This window comes from Mastomys coucha, unplaced genomic scaffold (assembly GCF_008632895.1).
Source record: "Mastomys coucha isolate ucsf_1 unplaced genomic scaffold, UCSF_Mcou_1 pScaffold9, whole genome shotgun sequence".
Lineage (NCBI taxonomy): Eukaryota > Metazoa > Chordata > Mammalia > Rodentia > Muridae > Mastomys > Mastomys coucha.
The window spans coordinates 55,073,731-55,098,383 of NW_022196915.1; positions in this window are offsets into that span (position 1 = coordinate 55,073,731).

The window sequence follows — 24,653 nt, forward strand, 5'->3', positions numbered from 1 at the left end:
CATTATTTTAAAGTTCCAGTTTGGAAAATGAATCTTGTTGTTATCATATACCTAGCTACTTCTTCAAACTCCCGCCTTCATAACCATTCCACAGAGAAACATTGAAGACCCACTAAAACTCTTCAAGCAACCTTGGAATGCACTGTGGATGATGTGACTTAATCACAACGCAGCCAGAGGAAAATATAACAGATTGCATAAGCCACACTATCAGCTCGAGCTCAGATCCATTACCTTATAGCCGCTGCAACCAAAGACAGCCGGTCTGCCTGGGATTACATCATATTGCATTGCATCTCATTAGAGCTTGGGAAATGAAAGTGAAATCATGATTACAGACTCGCTTGGCATATGGCCAAGTAAAAGTGGTTACAACTAAACGTTTGATTCTGCTGACACAGTCTTTCTTCTCCCACCCTGAACCACCAGCCTCCTTTTATACATCCTCCCCATCCTGTCTGCACTGCACACTTGCCCCACTCATCCTGTGCTACTCAGGAGCCAGCCTTTGAGAGATGAGCTAAAGATTCTGACATAACTGCCCAAGGGATTGGCTTTAAGGTACTACATTTTCACCAGAGGGAAAAAAAAGAGAAATTGTAAAGTAAACCCAATTTTAGAAACTGCAGTGCCAGAGGGAACATGAGTGGCCAGAGGATAGATATTCTTAGTCTTTGAAAATTGATAATAACACTTTGTCAGTTCTGTGGAGTGAAACTCTCCATGGCCTGGCACTTGCCATGTGCCTGCTAAGCTTCTCTTTTACAAGATGCGTGACTCGCAGTCTGCACTCCCGAAATGTTTTCCCTGAACCATGACCTTCCCCATTTCTTTCCCCCTGACTGTAGGTTAGCAGCCATGAATCCCACTGAGCCCTCATCTTGTTAGGGACATGCATTATCTGGGGGAGCAGGTGGGAAGTGCAGGGTGAGGTAAAGGGACCAAAGCGTCTCTGTAATTACTTCTCAGCCACATGCACCTGCCTCTTCCGACAGCAACTTCCTATTCTAAGTGGCAATCGATGTGACCAAGCACCTCCCCCTTAATGCCAAGCTGGTGAGACAAGCTGTCAAGACAAACCCAGTAGATTAGGATTTGCAACGTGCCTCATCTTTCTATCAAAGTAAAAAAGCATACCAAAGAACAAACCTGCAATGCAAAGAAAATATACATCTTATGTAAGGCAATGAAATCCCCTGCATCCTTCTTCCTTAAAAAATACTAATCTAATTATATACCAGTGTAGCATTCAGCCCTAGGCCCTGCTTCCCAGGGATATTGGACATATTTAAACATAAACTACCTTTAAAATCTACACTTCAGTTTTCCACCGTGTTTTAATTAAAGGACAAGATGGGAGTTTGAACTCAGTTTGGATTATGATTAAATGTCCTCACTTGCTTGAAACAGAAACAAACTAACAAAAAGAATCTTTTTTCCTTCGGCTTTGAGTCAGGCGTATTTGTGTGTGTGTGTGTGTGTGTGTGTGTGTGTGTGTGTGTGTGTGTAACCACACCCATGCAACAATTAAAGACTTTCAAGGTGAACCGTGCAAATGTCTTTTCAAGAGCATTTGTTTATAATAACCCAAATACAAGAGGCAACCTCATGGCCTCATCAACAGGGGTATTACAGAGGTATTTTGTCTAAGGAAATGGGATGCTAAGGAAGGTATGCTGGTCTGTTAACTCTGCATTAGGTGAGATCTCAGAGGAATAGCAAAACTATAATAACGAAGACAATCCAGTAGCTTCCATTGTCCTGCAAGTGATATAATTTCATTCTTATCTATGCCCCAAATGAATATCATTGTATATCCATGCATAATTTTTTAGCCATTCCTCTGTTGCTGGAACTTAGGTTGGTTCTATAGCTTAGTTATTGTGAATAAGGCTTCAAACACTCTGTGCGATACTGATGTGCAACACACTTCTGTGGCAGGCTGCCTCAGAGCCCTTCAGGTAAATGCCGAGGAGTGGCATAGCTGGGTCAAATGATAGGTGTGCCACATTCCCACTGATTTCCAGATTTTATACAGATACAGAAAAATTATGTAGGTACAGATGTCAGGAAAGTAGAAATAAGACTGTCCAGGATAACTAAAGAAACTAATAGGAGTGGGAGTGAGAAAGGGGAGGGTAGTGAGGAATTAGCGGAGACATGCTCAGGCTCAAAATATATTATATACTTACATGAAAATTGCCTTATGTGACCCAGTCTAATACAATAAAAATTTTAAAAATGTAATTATAAGAGAAGGAAACCAGACCAAAAATACGCAACATATAATTTCATTTGTGTAAAGGTCGAAAAATAAGCAATGGTAACAATGTTATTTCGAGATTCATACATAGGTATCAAAAATCATGAAATGCAGGCAGATGATCACCATCCAAATCGGATTGGGATAATCCAAGGATATAGGCAAGAATTCTGATTGAGAGAGGAGTGCCAAGTGCCTTTGGGCTGTAAGTAATGTTCTCATTTTGCCCTTGGAAGGCATATACAGGATGTTTGCTCTATGATAATTTATTAAACTGTGAATTTATATTTTATGCATGTTATATATGCATACCATATATTCTACTAGGGCTAAAAAGGCTTAGTGAAAGAATAGAAAATCTTCTACTGAGACAGATTCTGCATTAGGGTAGTAGCTGGGAGCAGGGTAGGAACCTTGCCTCCCTCTTTCTCCTGGCCTCTTTCTCTCTGCTTTTCTCCTCTCTTGCCTGGATGGAAGTCAGGCACAGCTGTGAAGCAGCAGTGGCCTCTCTGCTTTCTGCATGATAGGAAGCAAGCCAGACTAGTTGTATGGCCTATACCTCTAGGGAAATACTCTAGATCCATTCCCCCTGCGGAAGGTGGGAGGAGAGCTGGAAATGATGGTGATAATGTTTGACAATACATTAAGAAGGGGTTAAAGGTGAGTGAAACATTTTAGCTTGTTTGTCTCTCAGGACTCTGCAGTTTCCTCCTCACATTCACAGAGATAACCAAGTGATACCCAAATAAGAAAGTCATCTTTATTCTCAGCCAGCTAGAGACAAAAGCCATTCTCTTTTAAACCAGGATGTGCATATTAGCTCAGCTGATATTGGGACCTGCTTGGCTGTGACACCGAGAGTGTCTGTTCCCAGTTCTAGGCATCAGGGCTTCAGGGTGGATGGGAGGTTGGAGTAAGTTGTCTTGACATGTGTGGAGCGCACACATTCAAAATGGGGACTAGCCTGTAGAAGCTGAGAGGCAGTGATGTGGGCAGAGACTCACCAGACATGTGGGCATCTGAGAAGCCAGGGTGATGCCCTGCTGGCACAAGGAAAATGTGACATTTGTGGTGAGGTCCAGAAGGATGGCGTGTGCCTGCTTTCCAGAGAGGCTTCCAAGACCTGATTGAGAATCTACACAGCATTCTCCACATCTCAGGTCGATCGATTCGAGGGCTGAATCCTAAGCACATTGCATTATTTATAGGCAGGTCTGTCTGCTGAATAAAACAGGGATGAAGGAGGGACCCAGGGGTAAACCGAGTCAGGGAGGGCATTGTGTTCACATTTCCAGTAGAAACTTTCAGCTGAATCTTCAGGAAAATGAAGCTAAAAACTTAGGATTTTTTTTTCTAATTTACTTTATGAATTGCCATGACCCCTCTTTCCTTCCCACCCTCTCTCCTTCCCTCCCTCCCTCTTCCCCTCCCTTCTTTCCTTCCTTTCTTCTTTCCCTCCTTTAAGAGAAAGATTGGGGTTTGGTTCATTAAAGACCACGAGTGAATTGCAGATCAAGTTGCTGACTTAAGTCGATCAAACTCTTCACACTAAGCAGAATGAATCAGTTCTCAGGTATCTGCAAACACCGCACAAACCTGCAGAGCTGCAAAGAAAGCAATTACAATTGAAGGGCTGAGTGGGGCTCAGTGGAGGCAGGTCCAGCAGCTATACAAGGTCAGAGATCTTTTTATGCCAAGATTCCTATTTGGAGTACATAGTGACAAGCTCTGTGTATCTCCTAACAGTGGATTGATTATCATATCAATTATCTAAATATATCTGTATATCTAATTTCTATTGATTGATCATCTCTCTTTATCTATCATTCATTCATCTAGCTATCTGCCTATCATGTATTCACACATATCATGTTTCTATTTTTACTTCACCTATCAATTGATATATTTATCTATATCTATGTGTCTATGTCAACATGAATTTATTTCATCTAATATATCCTATCACATAAATCATATATATCACATTGCACATATTATATCACATATATCATATATTGTATGTTACATATCACATATTATTCATTGCATATCACTATCACATATCACACATCAGATATCACATATAATCATAAATCATATGTCAGACACCAATCATATATTATATATCACACATCACATATCAATCATACATCATATCACATATCATATCAAATATCAGTCTATATCACATCAGTGTATTCAGTAAGTAAAGTCATGGTACCATGTTTTCTTCCTAAATGTTTTCTAATGTAGGCATTCTAATAATGAACAGCTATCTTTTTTTGTCATTTGATTAGTTCTTGTGTTTTTATGATCCTGTTATTGATTTATAACTGTAGTCTCAAGATGATATAAATCCCCTTTGAATATGTTCAACTCATTGCATATTTTTTGATGTCACCTTTTGCTGAACAATTATAAATTCTACAGTGTTTTTGACTTCCTCTGGGCACCCTCATACCCTTCACTTTGGTATTTTCAACCAAGTTCTGGAATTCTTGACTTCTATAAGGGATCACATACCCCATTTTCTGGGCCTCGTGACATTTTATTGAGAATGTTTTATTATTGTTGTTATTATTATTCTTTCCTCATTGCTGATCAAACATATGGCTGAAGAAAACACTATATAGGAAATAATTTCTTCCTGAGAACATTACCTTCTGGTCCTCTACCATCTTGTATATATCTTGGGTCATCTGCCAACATTTGAATGTTGATCCTTTCTATGAAACTAGTGTTCTTTTTGGAAATTTCAAGATTACCGTGGTTTGAATGAGAATGGCACATATATGCTCATTTATTTGAAGGCTTGTTCCCTAGTCAGGAAAGCTGTTATGAAGGATTAGGAGGCAGGGTTCTGTTGGAGTAAATGTGGGTTTGTTGAAGGAGGTATGTCCCTGACGGTGGGCTTTGAGGTTTAAAAAGCTTAAACCAGTCTCTCTATCTCTGTCTCTGTCTCCCTCTCCTTCTGCCTCTCTTTTCCTCTCTCTCTTTCATATCTTTGTCTGTCTGTCTGTCTGTCCATCTCTCACAGCATGGCTTATCTTTCATAACAAACATGCAACTATGCATGCCATGCTTCTGTGAAGTCAGAATACATTAAACTCTCTCATGTAGAAGAGCAGCGGAATTCAGTGGAGTGGTGCTAGAGAGCAGTGTAGGGGAGGATAGGTTGTTGATGCATATTTTAGCTTCCTATCAGGACAGGGAAGGAGTTTCTGGTAACTAGAGCTGTCAAAAAGACAAGGCATGTCGATAATGAGTAGGCTTCTTGTCTCCAGATGGGCAAACACAAAAGTTTCCAGAAATTCTCTAAAGCAAACTTCCTACTATAGACATTATCATGCCATTAGAATAGATAGTCCATAATTTCTTCCATATTTATAGTCACAAGTGTTCGTAGTTAAATTTTCATGAACATGATTTGAAAGGAATCAGCAAAGGAGAGGAACTTCTAGTCCATCTGTGCTCTAACACTGATTACACCTTTGCAAACTGGGACTAGATCACTGCTTTGGAAAGTCATGAAGCTCCTGGAGGATGACGCTTTTTCATGGAGACTGGTCCCTATCTGATCTTTTCTTAGAGAAATGACTGAAGATCGGGAACACAGACAGAGGATGGATAGTGAGCTTCCAGTAAAAGGCACGGTTTCCTCCCTGAACAGGCTCGCTGCCTGGAAGACAGGTTGATTTGCATTTATCTGCAGTGCATCACTCACTTACGTGCAACACTGCAGTATTTCCAGCATCTGCCTAGATACAGCCTTGTCCTTAGAGGAAAACTGCATTAATTCGTAACCGTTATACACTCTGCAGTTGACATGCCAGTACTTTCTCCCCTGTCTCTTCCCTCTTTTCTACCAGGACCCCAAGAAATTAAAGATTTTTTTTTTTGTGACATCTCCTTTAGCCTTTCAAGGTCACTTAAGAAGAGAGCTAAAATAAGAACACATCACTATGTTTTTGTTTGAGCGAGGATTCACAGGATAAAGATGTGCCAGCAATATAAAGCCTAACCTTTGAGGATTGAGTTATATTTGCAGACGGTGTGAGCCCAGTGAGATAATAGCACCTTTCCCCTTCGTGTAAGTTGGGAAAATCCAAGTGGAATTGCTGGGCTTAAAAAAAGAAGTTATGTAGCCTTGAAAGATTTGCAGGGTCATGTTTGACTAAGCCACTCCAATGTCTGGCAGAATAGGTGTTGTAGGAAAGGTTGAGCTAATGTTTTAAGATGATGCTTTGGCTCAGGTCTAAAGGAAGAAGAGAGAAGAGGGTCCTATGGTTTCAGGGAACTGAGGGCTGTACTGTAGACTGTGTTAGGAGCCATGACAGTACACCTCTTTGGTTTTTCATGGCTCTCTGTCTTCAGTCCTTGGGGAAAGGTCACCCACTCCCCAACCACCAACCACATGGTTACAATTGCTGACGGATGGTTTCCAAGCCTCTACATCATGCCCAAATATTTCATTCAATTTTACAAAAAGCCCTCCAACCTTATGATACACGTTGATCTAGAAACATATAAAACAAACTCAAAATTAACTTCTTGGGAAAAATAAGGTAACAGATTACATATCTCAATCCCCATTTCTCCTCTGTATGGGTTTTCATATATATATATGTATATATATATACATATATATATATATAGTGTGCATATATATATGTGTGTATATATATATATATATATATACATTGTATGTATATATACAACACACACACACACACACACACACACACACACATACACACACACTGCACAAACCTAAATGGGAACCACTGTTGTCATTTATTAGGAGTTAGCAGTTACCAAGGTGAGCTTTATATAACTTTCAGCAGCCTTCTCTGTTAAAACTCATTTTGTAATTGAAGTTTTAAATTCCCACATGAGAGTTCCTTCCTGTTCCTGTCCTGACCCTAAGACAGCTGACTTGACATTAGACTTCAAACCAATTAGCAAGACAGTTTCCCCAAAGAAGATAGGGTTTCCGCTCCCTAAGAGTTGGCCCTATCTATAATTGTGCTTTACACTTAGACTCAAAGTGTTTAAATAGAGCTTAGGGGGACTGCATGAAGTTGTGAACTTGACTTGGAACATGGCTCTCCTCGGACTGAAGGCCTTTCCTTTACTTCCTGATGAGACTCATCCATCTAGATCAGGCAGGCCCAATCTACACTCTATGGATGGGCTGCATGTGTCCAAGGATAGCTATAAATGTAGCCCAATAAATTGGCAGATGACAGTAGCCTATCCCAATATCAAAATGTGGCATGCCCTCGATCTAGAGGAAGCTTCAATGTCTCAGGCTACGGGAAGAAATTCCTGTGTACCCAGCTTTATACATCCTGGATTCTCACACTGTATGCCTACCTGAGCCTATGGTTCTTATAAGTTCTGCCCCACGTTTTGGGGACTAGCCTCTTCAGCATGCATCCTTTATGTCCCTAGGCCAGCCTCCCTGTGGCATCAGCCAACAGAGGGGTACTGACTAGGTAATGGTTGAAGACCTCAGAAGCCAAAGCCTTCTGTTCTATGTCTGTACTGAACACATATTTTTTTACTATGACTGTAACTTTCTGAAATTCTTGCCTCCTCTTTGTGGTGTCATCTCTGGCATTTCTTATGTTTGCTCAGGTTCCAGCACCAACTCTCTGCCCTTGCTTTTAGGAGATGCCTATCCTGCAAAGGGAACTTAACCCTTATGACCTAATTACCCATAAGGTCTTACTTCTGCATAACATTACATTAAGGCTGAGCATTCAACATGAAAATTGAGGACACATAAAAATATTCACTCAGTCTTATATTCCCATCATGCATTTTTTAATTAAAAAACAAACAAACTAAATTTTGTTGAATTTTATTTTATTTTTGCAATTGGACCATTGACAATCCATCAAGTTTTATATTTCTTTATACCATAAGTCAATTATTTGAGGAAATTTGATATAATTTCTGCTTTTTCAAACTTTTTGTGATTTTAAAGTCATTGTCATATTCTGGTTAAACCTTTGAAATTAGATTCTAGATGAACCTTGAGATCTGTTTATCTACTGGTTGAGAAGTTTACTAGTCTCTCGGGACTTTGGTTTTGCTTGTGTTAAAAAATTGAAAATATTCATAACTTTATAATAGCTTGATTTTCATGTTTACAATAGATAGAGGCATACCTTTGTCATATAAATATTTAAAATTGATATTCTGTCATTCTGAACCAGAGACAGTACTAATTGTAAAGTTTGCTTATCTTGCAAACAGTATTCTTATTTTAAATTTTATATTTCCTTTTTAGGGCTCTTTCGGTATTCATGGTATTTAATATAATTTTTAAAAGATCTTCAATCTAACATTCTATTACACTATAGTAAGCCCTTCTTGATATAGCTGGTTTGTTTAGAAGAAATCCTTAAAGCAGTAAGCCCTGTGCCTGACGTTGAGCAAAGAGTTGGTAATGAATGAGATGCCCATCCGCTGAACTGGTAAATTGCAGCATGTCTTGACTCTTGTTCTGCAGGACTTTGTGTGGCACATTGATCTTTGAATATTAGATAATGTAAGCCCTGAAGCGGTGGTGTTTCAATTCTCTTCCCTTGATGTGGTAGCTCAGGAAACAGAAGATGGATAGTATTTAACTATTCACTGTTCAGTGCAAGTCTGGCTGTTTCTAAGCAGCTGACAAGATGCTGGTCTAAGAAGGTGCAAAGGGTTTCGGGAATTTCTGAGATACTGAGGTGTGTGTGTGTGTGTGTGTGTGTGTGTGTGTAGTGTGTGTGGTGTGTGCATGTGTGTGTTTAGATATTTTTGGGCACAATAATTCCCTCTGTAAATGTTTCTGAGTGTGCAGTTTCCATCAATTATTTTACATCTCTACTTAGTTTTGAAGAAAATAATTCTTAAGCCACTTTTAACAGATATTCAAATCAAGGGTTAGGAAGATGGCTCAGTCCATAAAGTCCTTGTCTTGTAAGCTACAAGGACAAGAGTTGCTTCTCAGAATCACTGTTGATTTTTTAAAAAATAGGTGTTTTGTTGCTTGTAATCTCAGCACTTTTGGGACTTGGTAGCTATCCAGTCTAGACTAGTTGGTAACCCAGGCCAGGATGAGACCCTGTTTTTTCTTTTGTTTTGTTTTTTATTAAAATGGTGGTTGACATCTGAGGAACTACACCAAAATGTCCTCTAGCTTCCACACGCATGTGCACACATGTTCATATGTACACACATGCATGCATTCATGCACACATACACAGGAAGAAAGAAAGAAAAGGAAATGAAGTGAAAAGAAAGAAGGGAAAAGAAGAAGAAAAAGGAAAAAATTAACAAAAAATAATTTGAGTTCACAAGATTTAATAAAATACATCACCATGCTTATTCGTATATAACAATACTTAGCTGAGTATAACTGAACCAAATAGTCCCTCTTCCTTAATATTTTTACTGACTGTTTTTATTTGTACATATATTTATTTTCCATTGTTACAATTGCCTACAGAGTTCAGTACAACACCATGCTATGCAGCTTTGTAGCCTGTGCACAATAGGCCATCCCATAAAGCTATATTATCTAGGTTTGCATAAATGTACCATATGATGAGCCCACCTAAGGATTCACCTTTATCATTAAATTATGCTTTATGAATGGGAGTATGTAATCTGTAGTTATTTTTGTGACTACCTTCTTACAATATAAGTTATATTAGTGCAATGTCACAGTGTTTCTAAGGTCAGTGTCTCTAAGATTCATCTGTGCTGTGGCGGATGTCAGTAGTTTACCTCATTAATCACCAGATAACAGTTCATTGCAAAGAAACACCAGATTTTATTAATATCCATCTATCAGGGGACTTTTGAACTGTCTGTGCTTTTGAGCTATGGTAAATAATGAGTATTAATGCACAAGGGTTTATTAATTTGTTTTCATTTCTTTCTGGGTAGATACCTCAGTTGAGTGACTGGCTCATGTGATCTCTGCATGTGTAACATTATAAGATATTAGCTACAGTATATCCCAAACAGTTGCCAGTGACTTTTCATTTTCTACAATGATCTTTGGTCACCTATCAGGCTTTATCCCTGAATTTCCATACCAGCTTACACTGACGACCATCTATTTGCTTAAAGTCCTCCTCACCTTAATTTTGTTGCCCTGGCAAGTATTCTGTCACCCCACACCTGCACCTTGCCTTTTCCTCAACGCTTTCCTCTTGAATACATTTTTTTTGCTGGCTTCTGGCCCTTTCTCTCTACATTAGCATTTACTAAATGGTACTCCATTTCTTAGTTTTGTGGATATTTCTCTCCAATAGAGTTTCACTGTGATTTCCTGAGTCCTGTCCCACCTTCTCAGCATCTCATTTCAAAGGAAGGCTGCTCACAAGAGGGCTCACTAATGGTTTTGCCAAGCTGATGTTCTCTTTCTCTCTCTCTCTCTCTCTCTCTCTCTCTCTCTCTCTCTTTCTTCCTCTCCTCTCTCTTCTCCTCCTCCTCTTCTCCCTCTCCCTCCCCTCTCCCTTTCTCCTTTCTTTCTCCCCTATCTCTTCTCTCTCTCCTTCTCTCTCTTCTTCTTTTCCCCTCCTCTTTCTCTCCTTGCCTTGTGCCTTGTTCTTATTGTTGTTTCAACTCAATTTGAAATTTCAGTGCTTTTATTTTTTCCTCTCCCTTACTCTTTATGCTCTGTGTTCCAACTCCTGTCCTTTCTATGTGCCAATCACCCCAGAGACAGAGACAGATCCCTTTTTCTTACCATACTACCTCGTTTATTTAACTTCCATATTTCTCAGCTGTTCTACCTAATTACTTTATTTCTCCTCTTCTATCACTGATGGAACATACACAGTTTACTTGGAGTTCAAGCAACTAACCTGGGCTCATAGAGCTGCACAGAGACTGAACAGTTCATCAGAGAGCATGCTTGACAGATGTACAGCTTGGTCCTCATGTGAGATCTCTGATAGAAGGAGCAGGGGCTGTCTCTGACTCTTGCCTGCCTGTGGATCCATTTCCCCTAACTGAATGGCCTTGTCTAGCCTCAATAGGAGAAGATGGGCTCAGTCCTACTACAGCTTAATAGGCCAAGGTGGGTTGGTATCCATGGGAGGACTTCATTTCTAGGAGGAGAAAGGGAGGGGGTAGAGGGGAAGGGGAGGTGAGGTGGGACTGGGAGAAGAGGAGGGAGCAGAAGCTCCAACTATGATGTAAATTAAATAAATTCAATAATGAAAAACAAGCAAACAAAAGAATTCAAGCACATTCCTCTGCCTTCTCTTGAAAATGTTCCTGTTTTTCTGTTATCATTCAAATAAACATCCTTAGCTATGTATCATCTTCTTGAATGTGTTTTCCTAGTTCTGTCTCCTACTGTGCTTCTATAGTGAGCATCCTTACCTCTTTGTTAACCAGTGGTAGTGTGTTGCATTTTCTGCTTCTAGCTTTGCTCACATCTTCTTGGGAAACCCTGCCCCTTCTCTATGCAAGTCTATTTCTCAAGGCCCTAAGGTCATGCATCTTTCTGCACATGGTTGTCCATATTCTCACTGACCCAACTTTATTACTCTTCTTTCAAGATTCCTAGAGTCATTTTCAATTATTTGTAACAATTGCTTTGTGCCTATTTGGTCATCCCTTCTGAAATCAATGGTTTTGAGGGTAGAAGCCATTGTATACTTTATCGCAATTACAGAGACTACTAGATAACATTTGTTAGGCACGATGTGAGTTGATATCAAACTTAGAATTTTATAAGTGAATCTTCTGTAACTACAAAAACCTTCAAGATAGAAACTATTTTATTAAATAATTCCATAAATGAGGAAGTTAATGTTTAAAGAGAACCTGTAACTTTCCTGATGCTTAACATATACCTAAATGGCAAAGATAGGATTTCAGTCCAGACTGACTTCATTAAAGTCTGCCCCTTTCTTCCCAGCACTTAATTTAGTAAGTGCCAGTTAAATAAATAAAAGACATCCAATTCATATTGCTCAAAAGAAGCATATGGCTTGAGTTATGTATTAGCTCAAAGTAAACACCAACACTCCCTTACATGAGGCATTTGTCACGTGTGATGTGTTCACTCATTCATAAGGTAAATGATGACCTTGTGAGAACAAAATGGACCTGTGCACTCAGTGACGTCTTCCAGGTGGCTATGTTAGGTAGCAAATGTTAGGTAGTGACAAGAGAAACAAAACCCTATGTTTGCTCTTCATCCTTGGAATAGCAAGACGAACGGGCAGCCATGCCATAAGCAATAGCTGTAATAATGTCAAAAATCACTCCATCAGAGAATGAAAATTTTTGTTCATTGTGAATTACCTGCAGTCTCTGACCTAAGATGAAAATACCAAAATATGTGACACTTTTCATTAGTGTTATTTTTAATTGATTTATCTATCAGTTTCCATTTACCATCTGTCTGTCTAGCAACTGTCTATACAGCATTTGTACAGCTGTTGTAGTGTATCATTATTACACTGGTAAGGTAAATCTATCCTGTGTTTATGTTTCTATGAGTCACATGTGCATAGCTCAGCCTGGAGTGGGACACTGACCTTCATGCCTAGATTTCAGTTCTTGTTTCCCCCTTTATATCACGTGGTCTCAAACATGGAAAAGAGCCATGATCATCATACTTCCAAATACCAGTGTTTCCTAGGATAGTATCATCTCCGGTAGGCCTTTTATCAAATGAAAACTTCAAGTTATGGAATACTTAATTAAATCCTACACTCTTTCTTACTATTGTCATAAAATAAATGCCTTTGACTTGCAAATCATCTCATCAGTAATCAGCGGTTGAAAGAGTACTGAACCTCCTATTAACATTTCCTATAAGGTGATCCTGCTTTCAGCCTCCCATACTCTATAAAAGCAAATCTTGATTAAGAGAGTTATTGAAGATAGAAGGTTGATACACAGTGAATAAGGTACAGAAGAACAATTAATTTGATATGGAAATATGGGAGTTAATTTTCTGGTTATCTACTCCATCCAAATATGGGTAAGTCCATTAAGATGTCATCACAAAGATGGACTTTATCAGTATGTCTCCAGGTCCTTGGTTTTAGAATTGTAGATAGAGAATTTTTGATGCAGTTTCTACTCCATTGACATTCAGGGGAGGGGGGAAAGTGCTGTATCCATCTTTTTAAATCATAGTGCCCTCTACAATTCTTATGCGCTGTCTTGATTTATTTGTTTGAGTTTTATTCTAACGGGTGCTCTAAAATTTAATGTTCATATCCAGGAAGCATTTCATAAGTACAGGGTGCAATTTAAAAAAAAAAATATATATATATATATATAATTTTTAAAAAGCTTTTCAGTCTAGGGGACTTAGGACAGCCTCTGCAATCAATATTCTAATCAATGTTACTTCAGAATTAGTAGCTAAAAATTAAATCTCATTTACTATCATCTTAAGGAGTCTTTGCTGGAAGAGGGGATACTTTGTGTGTTTAGAATTGCCTATAAGAACACTGTTTCACTGATCTGGAGACAAGAACTCCCTGCAATGCACAACAGTTAAGAGTTGCTCGCTCTGCCCTTGCATCTTTGTGAGGTGCCTGATAACAGACATTTATGCTGATCAGGGTATAGGTGAGAAAAAATGAGGCAGAAGAACATGGTAGTCTTCTGATTTTTCAGGACATTTCCCATCTGTGGTCCTGCAAATTCCACACCCTACACGTCAACAGTGAGCTCCAATCCCACTCACCAGAATAGAACAAACACATACTTAGGAACATAGTTATTATCTACCTAGATCCTCCATTGCAAAGCTACTTGTTTCATCATGGAGAAAGATTCCTCTCCACATCAATAATTTAGACAGAGTCCTGTGAAATGACAATGATACAGTTAACTTAAGTTGTCAACTTGACACAACCCCGAGTCTCTCCTGAGGTGTTCAACCTCAGTTAAGGAATTGCCTAGATCAGATTGGCCTGTGGCCATGTCTGTGAGGTGTGGTCTAGGTTGCTATTTGATGTAGGAGGTCCCATCCCTGTAGGGCCTGCCATCTTTTAGCAGGTGGACTTGGGTGGTATAAGAAAGGTATTGAGCAAGTCAGGATGAGCAAGGCAGTAAGCAGAGTCCCCCATGGTGTCCGCTTAAGCTCTTGCCTTCAGTTTCCTGCTTTAAGTTCCTGCCTTGACTTCTTTCAGTGATAGATGGTGTGTCCTTTAAGTCAAATAAACCCCTTTCACACCCAAATTTGGTTTTAAACAGTGTTTTACCACAACAACCAAAGGCAAACAAAGACAGCTAATGAATGTGGCAAATTCTTCTAAAGTTCTAGTTAGAATTAGATTTCATTTATATTTATTAGCCTTTTCAGTTGCACAAATAATCCAGCAGTTTTGAAGTTTTCATGCACAGTAACAAGATCTGGACAGATAATAGTAAGGGTAGCCAGCCACCTACAACTAAGTTCTTGTTCTAGCTTAGTTCCTTGACTCGGTTTCCATTGCCAGAAGTAGACAAAGCTGCTTTTATTTCTCCCCGAAGTGGAAATATGGATAATATTTGCATACATTTTGTTTTAGAAATTAAATTGGAAATTTGAAACTCAACCTCACATCTTGATTCTTCACAAAGGAGAAATAATGATTATGCGTAAAGACAGACATTGTTGCCTGTGGAGTGAAACCCTCTGTGCACTGGGGCTGAGTTCTTACCTTGTACACTGTTCAGTGGAGGGTGAATTGTGTACTTTAAGGATTTCTGAGTCTGTTGGAAAGACAGGGCCCCTCCATAGTAAAATTCAGGAGGTTCTGAAAAATTTTAAAGTTTCAAAAACTAGCTTTATAAATAATTTCTGTTGAGATTGTTGCAACTTTATGGGATATTGAGAGCTAATTGTAAATCTTAAATTTAAAATGGAAGTCATATTTTCTTTAAGGCATCATTTGTTCCCAGTACTAGAAGACTGTCAAGGCTGTGCTCATTATAGTTTGCTTGCAGGATAGGGAATTCAAAATGTCTAATTTCAGACGCATTTGCTTGCTAGGCTAAGACTGGAGACACTGGGCTGAATGGCCTAGCCACTTCCCCTAAGATGCTCAGTCTGAACGATGAGAACAGAGTGGCTTGGGAGTTACGATTTGTTTAGATTAGAGTTTCTTGGCCTGTTTCCTCCTACAACCCTCTTTATCTGAGAAAATCCTAAGTGACCTCAAGTACACAGATTTATTATTTAATAAGTATGCAAATGAAATACATCTGCACAAATAAATTGCAAAGGAATTTATATTTTAAAGACTCCTTTGGCTTACATAGAATTTTACTATTTACTAAAGAGAAAATCAAATTTGTATAGAAATGTGATGCAATTACTTGTTCATCTTGACTTAAAAATTTAGAGATTGGCTAGGTACTAGATACTGCAGGATATAGAACATATTTGACATTTTTCCAAGTTAACCAATATTTTTATTTAATAATCATCAGTGCTGGGAATTATACTGCATATATGTATGTTATACAAAATGGCATAATTATGTTTAGAGTCACTTCAGAACTGATTAGAAATTTTCTTGAGCCAAAATTCATTTGACTACTCTTATAAAATTGAAGTCAATGAATTCAGATATTAATTTTTAAAAGATTCTAATCCAATACAATTTAAATATATAAATGTGACACTAATATATCAATATATGACAGGAAGAAAATGTTGAGTAGTTTTCTTTTCTACTATTAAATCACTATGTTTATATAGAGGCAAAAAACCTACGTTGAAACAAAACTCCTATAGCAGACAATATTCTTAAATAGATACCTTATGTATGTGAAACTTACAAGGTTTAAGAAGCACAATTTGTAAGTCCCTGGAAGCTCCTGAAACTTACAAAGTCTACCAGGTCCCTTTACAGGTTTAAATAAGCACTATTAGGAGCAGGAGAGAGAAGTCTCCTTGACTACAGCAGAGAGATTTTAGGCAGTGCCTGTCAGTGTTGTGTTGTGTGGCCTAGAAGCATACTCAGTGTGAAGTGCTCGTAATGTTTGTTCAGGACCAAGGTTGCAATGAAGCTGCATATACAATTGAGCATTCTTGGGATACCTTAGATTCATCATGTCTTTGGTTTTTTATGCTTGAATCAAGTTTTGGTTGTAGTGCATTCAGAAACCCTGCACTGCTGTGTAAAATAAAAGTCTGGGCTTACGATCTGCAAGAGAAGAGCTATCCAGAGAATTTTTTAGAATAGCAAGAGAACTGCTTGGAGAACTATCTCAAGCAGAAAATAGAGCAAGAGCTGTCTGGGGATGTCCAGAGAAAGCAGAACAGAGAGAAATCAATCTGGAAAGCTGCCTTGAGCAGAATAAAGGTCATCAGCTTGGACCCATGATTTGACTTTGAGTCATTTGTTTCACCACTCCTAGATACCCCTTCTCTCAGAACCCTTCTCCAAGCCAAAGCTGGTCCTTAGTATAGTGGTCTTGTGTTTCTGGGTTTTGATACTGAGAGAAAGGAGGGAGTCTTACTCTGATGCCATGCCCTCGAAAGATAGTTATCCAGTGTCTTTAGGGAAAATAACTTAGGTTTTATATATATTATCACTTCCTTTCCTTTTCACAAACCTACCAAGTAAAGGTCATCATTGCCATGATTTTACACTTAAGGAAATAGAAAGCATATAAAGAATAAGTAGTCTCAGGTCTAATGGAGAGGACATCAGAGCTGAGGCTTAGACTTAATTTTCTCTGTTTCCTGCAGCAAACATCTCCTGGGGCTCACTCAGTGTTGGTTCAGAGCACACGCTAATATTTAGATGTTCTTTTGACTATGTAATCTGGGATCTGTGAGCACTGCTCTGTTGGTTTGTTGAACGTTAGTACACTGGAGATTATTATTTTTTTTCCAAGGAGAGTGGGTGAGAGTCAGCCCCTGGTGTGTCTGGGCACCATACTCCTATTTGTGCTGCATGTAGCCCACGGTGAGTTCCTGTTTTACAGTGTGTGAACAGCAATGTCTTTACACTTCTAGCACTGATGCCTGGTGTCCTTCACTGCTACTTGTCCCTCTGGTCATTTGGTGATATTTTTAGGAATGAAAGAGGCTGGGATGTTTTTATTCAAGATGATACTATTTTAGGAAGCCCCTTGATCTCTTTTCTAAACTCCTTCAAGATATCTTAGTGAACTCCCAGCTTCTACCACTCATTTTAAGATCTCCGGTTCTCAACAGTGTGCTGTTGAGTATTCTCTTGAATGTCCTCCTCACATGCCATAATTGAATGTCCTCCTCGCATGTCACAATTGAATGTCCTCCTCGCATGTCACAATTGCCAGCCTTCCCCTCCCCCACGCGGAGCTAGTTATCATGTAGATTTTTTTCTTATTTTGATAGGCAGTTGACCGGTTTAGGCCTTTATTCTGTGTTGACATATGAGTGAGAAACTTAATTGATGTTGGTCGTAGGTGCCACAGCAGAGAGAGAAGCTCACCAAGATACTAAGCCTTCATTTTCTGAAGGGGTTCATCCTTCTTGGGAAGACTGACACCTGGCTAGCTCACTCCAGTTACTTTATTCAAACATTACTCAAGGTTAATTGGGCTGGGAAAGGTTCCAAATACCAAAGTTATCTTGCCTTTCCTGCCTGTGAGAACAGGCACTCCACAATAATCTCAGTCTCTTTTGAATCAAATATCATAATATGGCTAGTCATAACCTCAAAACAATTTCTCAGCCTCTACTGATTAACCAAAAGATAGCAAAAGCTTTGCTGAAATATTTCACTCAAAGCCATACACAAAGGCTTTACTATATATACATTTCACTACAATAATTTGTTTGTTTGTTTATTTGTTTATTTGGGGTTTTTCAAGACAGGGTTTTTCTGTGTAACCTTGGCTGTCCTGGAACTCACTCTCTAGATTAGTCTGGCCTTGAACTCAGAGATTTGCCTGCTTCTACCTCCTAAGTGCTAGGATTAAAGACATGCACCACCATGCCCGGCTAGTGAGAAATTTTCTAAAAGATATTTTAACGATCAATTTTAGGTTCACAGTAGAATTAAGAATAAGAATCTTATCATATATCATAATCTCTGTCCATGCGCGCGTGTGCGCGCACACACACACACACACACACACACACACACACACACACACACACATACAGAGAAACATACATGTCAATATGCCGGAGTGGTACATGCTTTAAACTGATGGACTTACATTCCTAACCACTGAAGGACCACAGTTTACACTATCAAGACTCACTGCTAGTATTGCATATTTTATGGATTTTGTCAAATCCACAATGTCATGGATTCACTGTGACAGTATCACCTGGAGTAGTAACCCCACCCTAAAACTCTCCTGGGCTCTGCCTGCTCCTCTTCATCTCTAACCTCTGGCAGCTACTGAGCTCTCACTGTCTCCAAAGTTCTACTTTTTCCAGAATGTCATTTGATTGCAAGTCATGGATTTTTGAATAAATAACCAAATCCTCCTTTGTTGGGTAAGTAATGTCAATGTGATCCTTTTAAGATATGAAGATAACTTGTACAGGCAAATGGGCTCTCTGCTTATCTTTCTCCATATATGGGTGACGGGAACATCCTTTTTGGTTATAATGGAAAACACTTAAGGGACAGACACAATTTTATTTAGTTGTATTACACGGACATCCTCTTGTTTCTTTCTATAAAATGAGGTACTTGATTCTGATTATCTCTTCCTCCTTTCAAATTGCTTTAATTTTAGTTGTAAGAGATTAAATATGCTTATTTTGCCTGAAGCAAATGGAAGGAAATTGAATAGAGTTTCTGCTTGGGAAACGAGAAAGCAAAAAGCTAGCAGTGTAGGGACAAATCTCCTTTGTGTGAAGAGTTACTTTATAACCCAGTATTATATTTGAACATTATAGACTGTGGCCATCTGGGAAACTTCCATTCTAAAAGCCCATGACCTTTAAAGGCTATGGAAGAAAGAAAGAGGGCGGAGACCAGCACACTTCATTAGCATCTCTTGCACTCTTACTGGTGCAGATTTTCATCCTCCCTAAGAGCAGCCCTTAAACTCTGTGTAGCAGAAGATATTTGACTAGTCATAAAAGTACTTTCATAACACACAGAGCTGATGTGAGGGGACAGAGAGTCTAGGTGGAATTAAACCTAGGCTGGGAAGCTGAAATTCATCATCAGCTGTTCGTGGAGCTTAACACATTATAAATTTATGCGCTGCATATGGTGAGTGGGGGTGAATTGGAGACTCTAGTGAGCCACACTTCCTGCACATGAGCATATTCCTTTCGTTGCAGAGAAGCAAAGGAAAAAGGAATAGCATGAAAAACCAAAGGCAGTTGCACTCACCTTAGAGTTAATTTCTGTGATAGCAAGGATATTAAGATGTCCGATATCTTTTCCAAAAATTGCAGCTTTGTGTTTAGTCCAGGAAGGATGCTCAAGGACATTCCAGGGACTGCACAAAGACAGCCAAACAAAAGAAGAATCTGCTTGGCTATATCCAGATCTCTTTCCAAATCAAAGTATATTGAATTCCCAAGTTTGGCAATGACAAAATATCATGCATTAATGTAGACTGAGATTTATATAAAGGAATGATAAAATAAAATCCCTGGACCTAAAGTAATGTGAGGGCCAAGAAATGATTTGTCGTTTGTGTCTCATTCTAATGAAAATGGGTAGGCGAGAGCTCCTGGGTGCATTTGATACCTTGAGGTCCTGCTGAGAATGCAGCTCCTGGCTCTCTATATAGACCCAGTTCTGGAGCAGAGGGAATAAAAGCATACATACCACAATAATGAGATTACTGGGACAGCTCCCAAATTGAGACAGCTGAGCCAAATCGATAGATGCATTTTTCTTTCCCTTAAAGTTGCTGAGCCCATTAGAAAGGCTAATATACTTCATGGTTAGACCCTGGGAACTCAGAGAGCATGTGTCAAGCTCCCTCTTGCATTTTGCAAATTAAAAATTTAAATGCAGGGATGATTCCAAAACACAACCACACCATCAAAAATGACAGTTTCCCTAGGATAAGCATCCCTAGTTCTCGTTTGAAAAAATGCCTTTACTTATTTTTGAATGTGCAAAGTGCTCATGGGTGTTTGACTGGTCTGCTGCAATAGAATGGGCAATCACATGGTTTAGAGAGAAGGACAGAGACCTATGAGTAGCATAGAGTGTAGGTTAGAGGGAAGACCCCATCTGCATTGGCTGCGTTGACTCTGCAGAGTAAAACAAATGGATCTCCTTCTCTTCTGTGAAACAATACAAAGCAGGGGAGGACAAAACCTAGAAATTGTTTTAGAGAAATAATGACATGGATATATGTATTTAGTTCAAAGGTGTTCTCTTTATCATGTTGACAATTAAATTGCAACAACTAAAAAGCAGTATTTACTGAGAAAGGATTGCTTAAATTAACTTTGATATGGTACGTAAAAAAATAAAGATATATTTAGCTAAATTTATATTTACAGAACATTTCATGTAATGCAAAGAGACTCAAGATATAGCATTGATTTTAAAAATAAGCTGAAGAGGTGACTCAGTGGTTACCAGCATTTACTGCTCTTGTAGAGGAGCGAGATTTGGTCCACATCCTCATAAGGCAGTTCAAGTCACCTGTAACTCTAGCCCCTGAGGTTGTCTTCTGACCTCCGAAGGCCCCTATGCAAGCATGGTATATATAAATTAGCACATAGACATAAATAAATAAATCTCCGCTGGGTCTTCTGGTACATGACTATAGTCTCAGTGCTGTGGAAGCTGAGAAAGATGTACCTCTATGAATTTTAGGCCATCCCGAGCAACACAGTAAAGCCTTGTCTTTAAAGAAATAAGAACTCACAAATGCCTTGTGAGTTCTCAAACTATGTATGGCTTTATATAGAGAGCATTTATGTATGAAGTATGATTGTTTTTACTGATTTGGCTCCAGAATTAATTCTCTATATGGGTCATACACAACACAGAGATGCGCATTGACAAACACACACACAGAAATGCCATTGACTAGGTTGTGGGTAGCGAGTCAAGTGTGCACAGAAAAGAGCATTAATTAAACTGCAGTTGCACAATTGAAGCAGCATGTCTATGGATCAGTTTTAGTCCCCTGTTTCATCTCTGTATTACTAAATTGTCCTAAAAACATGGGGCATGTTTCACAGAGAATAAAACTAAACAGTATTTCATAAAATAGCAGAGGATGCTGAATCATTCTTCAGTTGAACAAAAGGATATTCTAGTACATGTGTCAGTATTATGTCTCCTGTAAGAGAGAGAGAAATCACAGTTTCGGTGATATCTTGAAGCTTATATTATGAAATGAGTGTGAGAAGAGCCAGGAATGAGAAGATAGCAGCCTGAAACTGGGTCAGGTCACAGAGATAAGGAGTAGAATAGCCAGAGGATTTCATAGACAATGCTGGACAACATTTGACAGCCTATGGTAAGACCGTGATGGTACTATTGTCATGGAAGAACAAACACTTCCTTTGCTTTTGCAGTTTGCACAGCGGGGCAGGTGCAAGGACAGGCTGCACTCAGCATCTCACGTCAGACAGACCAAATTTAAGTCATGGCATCACTGTTTACTAGACACGGGACCTTTGTTGGTTTCATTCTCTCAGATTTCATTCTTCATCGTTTGGCCAGTTGTAGCCATCAATGCTCATAATACAATCGACTACTTCCCGTACCTACACAATGAGGGATGGTTATCAATATCCCATGGGCATAGACATAGAAAATGCACATTTATTAACATTACCATTTCTGTCTCTATAAAGTCCTATATTATAAAACAAAGAGAACGAATGAGACACTTTCCGTGTGCCCAAACAATCTCTGATTTGTAGAGTAGCAGATGTAAGAGGAGATGCGGCATGTATTCTCAGCATGATGATGCCCAATCTCAGAGGCTAGAAAGATGGCTCAGTAGTTAAAAGCAGTTGCTACTTCCATAAAGAACTGATGCGCGCGTGCGCGCACGCATGCAGGCACTAAACTAAAAGAAAAATGAGCAGCCTCCTTAGTCAAACTGAACTCAACTCTTTGTTTTGTCTGTTTCAGGGCCCAGGGCAGGATGGCTACCCAGATGGGAGTCCGTTGTTTCCATGTAGGAAAAAGCAGCAAATATTTGTTACTTCTATTCAAAAGTTGACTGTAGAATTAAAATTCCTCATTTGTCACAGCTGAGTCTGGCAGTGAAGAACATAGTCATAACTATCCATTGACAAATTAAAAATGTTATTCTGTTGTTTTCTAAAGACATGTCATGCATTTAAAAAGTCACTGTTTTTAAAAAGCCCTTCTATTTCTAAGTGTGGAAAAAATAGTATACAGAAAAGTGATGTTTGAAGCTCAAAAACACAAAATTAAAGCCAAGAAAACCCCCCCAAACCCAAAATAAACAAATGCATCTTGCAGTTGCTGTGTTCTCTTACACTATGCCAAGACTATTTGCATTTGTTTTAGTTTTCCACCAGCTTTGTGAGTTGGCCAAAACCAACAGCATTCACTTCGTTCAACTACAAATAAAAAACAAAACTCCTGAGGTCCAGTGACAGTCTTCAAAGCCACATAAGGTGGGATAACTGGTTTAGGATCTGGGCCTCTTAACTCTCAAACTGTATTATCTCCATTCTACTTCAAACATTTTAAGAGCTAGGGTTATGTAATATAACTTCTACATTTGAAAATAGACTCATGGAAGAAGACCTTCAGTTTTCAGACTGCTTGAGAGGTTTTATAGAAAGCCATTTGGTTATGTTAAGTCCAAATTGCAGGCTATTCCTCACACCATGGCTTCCTGCATTCCACACATTGCTGGCTCACTCCCCTTCAGAGACATCTTGGAACATGGAAGGGAGTTTAAACACTTCCCGTCTTGCTGGACTACTTTAGTATCAGAAGCTCACAGGAGTTCTCGTGTCTTTTATGCTCTGATGCCCTCTGACTGCACATGGCAACCTGGCTCTGTGGCTCCATGGTATTCATTAAAATATTCCTTTTGTTTAGTGCACAAGAGAACAGCTCGTGAATAAACTTGACGCTCTCAGAAGTACAGGTGTGAAGCACTGGCCGCAATTATTGGTAGCAGATGATGAATGACTCCAGGGCAAGGCTGGCACCTCTGTTGGGATGCATAGAACCTAGCCCATTGTTTTCTTACCTCTTTTCCAAATGAGGAAAGACATGATTTTTGTTACAGCAGCTAATGTCCACATAGGCAAGAGAGAGGATTACAAAATTTCCCATCCTCAAAGCTTGAATCACTTCAAAGTTAGTTTCTTCCAAAGAAAAGCCATTAATAAAACCCAAGAACTTGAATATAATTTAAATGTGAGATTTTAATTTTTGATATTATAAACCATTATTTTATTAAACATAGAATCACTTTCTTCAGAATTAATTATAGTCCACCCACATAAATATTTTGCATTAAAAATAGCACACATTAAAATTTTAATTTAGAACCATCACACACACATATGCTCATTAGAACTTAATAGTAATTAATATATAAGTTTAAAAAGGCACAGAGAATTACACTTGTAATTATACAAGAAATGGGAAATTATTGTTAACTTTTAGATACATTGTCAGAGGATCTTTTGTTTCTGTCAAGTCTTTCTATGTATTTACATCTTGCTAAATATCATGTCCAAATTTGTATTTAGTAAGTCAGTAGTTAAATACATATACTCTATATACTAGTTTTTGTTTGACATAGAATATTTTTTTCTTATATATTGGTTGCTAATAGCACCTGAGAGAGGGAGCTGATCTTGGTGTTCTTAGTAGAGAACACTAAGCAGGATTGCTAAGAGTGGGTAATTATTTTGACCCATAACCTCTTCAGCATAACATAAATTTTGGATGGCAATCCATACCCAACTGAATTTGATATATTTAGCCTACATTTATGAGTTCATGTGCTACTTCACAAAGTATCACACAGAACTGAATAGGCACAATGTAAATGTGTGTGTGTGTGTGTGTGTGTGTGTGTGTGTATGTGCAAGCATTTATGGGTATGTTTGTATATAACTTATATAGCCATATATAAACCCATAAAATGCATGGATTTTCTCTGGTATTCTCCCATTATATAAATTTTCTCTGTCTCTCTGTCTCTTTGTCTCTCTAACTTATTTTCTAATGCATGAGTTGCTTTCTGTGAGATCTTCCTTTACATTATTATACTGCTAATTGCACATTAACTTCTTTCTCTGAGGAAACTCCCCACTCAGCCATGACTAATGTCTAATTGGGCCATGCCAATCAAGCTTAGAGTTTTTGCCATGAGGAATCAGGTATTTTTCTTTGGGTATAGAGATTGCAGATATACAGCCAGAATCAGGAAATCTCAAGGGGAAGTCTCACCTCTGCTACTTAAAATTGGGGCC